Source organism: Anopheles darlingi, chromosome 2 (assembly GCF_943734745.1).
Source record: "Anopheles darlingi chromosome 2, idAnoDarlMG_H_01, whole genome shotgun sequence".
NCBI classification, from domain to species: Eukaryota; Metazoa; Arthropoda; class Insecta; order Diptera; family Culicidae; genus Anopheles; species Anopheles darlingi.
The window spans coordinates 86469402-86471901 of NC_064874.1; the positions used below are offsets into that span (position 1 = coordinate 86469402).

The following is a 2500-nucleotide window of genomic DNA, read 5'->3' on the forward strand; positions in this document are numbered from 1 at the left end:
ATACAAATTCATGTTTTACACCATGATTATTTTAACCCCAATCTCTTGCGACTTATAAACCATCAAACACATTGTGAATTACATTAAATGCAACGGCGCTATAAATCCAAAAACTGAGTTTAAACGATTCAAGTGAGTTTATTACGAAACAGACTAATCGGTTCGCCAAACAATTTCGGTTCCACAGAAGGCAGCACCAGGGGCACAACACTTACACAGTAGCACTTCCGGTAATTCGTCGAGATTAATCGGTGGTACACGATAATCCGGGCTGCGGGCGCGATGCTGATCCTTCTTGATATTATCGATGTTGTTGTTATTGTTGTTATTGTGGAGGATCGCATTATTGTTGCTGGCACCGAGACCGTTCCCGAGACCACAAAGGTAGTCCCCGGTGTTCATCATCAGCTTTAACATTTCCATCGTTTCAGATTTATCGGTTTCGATGGATTTGTTCTCCTCCTGCTGGATTGCGTTAAAGGTGGGATGACTGGGGACCGCGGCATGAGATGCTTTTATCACAATCAGTGCACTAACCAGCGGCTTTGGTTTGACCGTGAGCTATTTAAAATAGCAGCTACGCCTTTAAATTTATCAATCAACATTTTGACACTTCACTGGACATAAATGATTTGCACTTTCTGCTTCTGCAGCTAATACCGCCCAATCGAAAAAAGGACGACAGATCTTCGATGGTTTGTCCACCGTTTCAATGTGTTTTCCACGGCGCGAACATCCAGCTTAAACTTGGCATTAGGCATCCGAATCCGGCAGATAAAATCGTCGTAACACTTCACTGGGTTCACCACTTTTCACGGGTTTTCAAGCTTTTTCACTAACACTACGGTTTATTGTGATTAAAAAACCGATGAAACACTCAACCGTAAAACCTTAGTAACCCGAAAATTGAATTCAAAATCCATTCCGCGGCAACGTCGACGAAACACGTGCGTTCCGTTCGAGTTGTGGGTTATGAATGAACAGAAAATGGCGAGCAAACCCCCGGAAGTAAATGAATGCGCGAGGGTTGAATGGTGAGCGCATGCACGCCGCTCTTGAGAACCTGCCGCTGTTCATCGCGAGCCAGTTCCGCAGGGGAAAAACTGGAAAATAAGGGGTGTGGTCTGTCGGTTCCGCTCGTGTGTTGGTGAGAGCGATGGTCCTGCTGTTGTTGGGGCGAGAAATAAATGGAAGGAAATCCGTTTTCCCGTTCTTCAAACCACAAGGTTTGAACATGCTCACACGGAGTTCTTTTGATTTGGCTTTTTATTTTAATGGCGGTACGGGTAACGATTTGCTGCCACTCGTCCGGCGTCCACTTTCTTTTCATTTTCCACACAGATTTATTCATCCTTTACTTAAGAATAAGAGCACTGAGCATTCGGTATGTGTGGCGTCAACAACACGTTAATCTCGTCTACTAAACGGATTCCATTCATCGAGCGCACCGGATGCCTGCCCCTGTTACCCGTTAATTCCGAGTGTGAAATACTCCTTTTGTGATGTATTATCCTTGGCACACTTACCGGCGCTAGCTCCGTGTTTCCCTCAAAGCGAAATAAGCGCTTTTCGCCCCGCTTTTCCTAAACATTAATCATCGGGCCGCCCTGCTCGGTAACTCGGCTTTAGAGGCCCGTCGCATCCATCTCCCTTTCATTTGGGGAAGGGAAATGGATCCTGATACAAAATAGCTCGCTTTTAGTCGGGTAGCAGCAGCCTGAAAGCACCCCTAGGACAGAGGGAGGCCGGCTAACGTGGGGATAATTTGTGCGAAGAGAGTGGCCGAGTATAAGGAACGGGGACGAAGTGGAAGCCGCATCGCTTCAAGCGCACGAAATGGGCCCATCGTCTAGAGCTGTCAGCTTTCGGTTGCTACTATAACCGTCGCCCTGGTGATAGCATTAAAGCCACCCAGGAATGCTCGGTTTGCTCGGATGCCTCGGAGGGATGCGGGCCCAATGGTGAATGGCTTAGACGCCGGGAATCCTTCACTCGGGCTTTAATTTAACGCAGCTTTTCTGATGGATTACCAAATCTGATGGTTGTTGGTGGTTTTTAGGCAAGGCTTTTGGAAAATTGTTTTTTTTCTCGCTCGGGTGCCACTCGCGCGAGCTGCTTATTTTACGCGCCTTGAGGCTTACTTGGCACACGAAATGCTGTCTCCGAACATCCTCCAGACCATTTTATAGTATTTCACTTTCATCTTCTTGTACTTTGTTTTCATTTTGGTTTTGTTATATATCACACGTTTAGATCCAACGACAACGAAAATCACGATGACTAGTTTAAATAACACAAAATATGGCAAAAAGTTAGGAACGAAATGAATTATAGGAACCCACTAAGCCACTAGCACACCCCACCACGATTGCCCAATTTCCCAAAAGCCACATTAGCGCCAGACGGCACTTGTCGTGTCCGGTTTCGGAAAAGGGATCGATTTGTTATATCGCTAATCCAACACCCTGCCATCCGAGGTGGCCGACTGGTGGCCATTATA

General features: G+C 46.3%; 1 protein-coding gene across 2 annotated transcripts in view; it reads right to left on the minus strand.

The window, feature by feature from the left end:
• Nucleotides 1-2500, minus strand: part of LOC125951243 (LIM/homeobox protein Lhx3) — a 37474-nt gene that overhangs the window by 3326 nt on the left and 31648 nt on the right. The gene's annotated exons all lie outside the window — the stretch shown is intronic.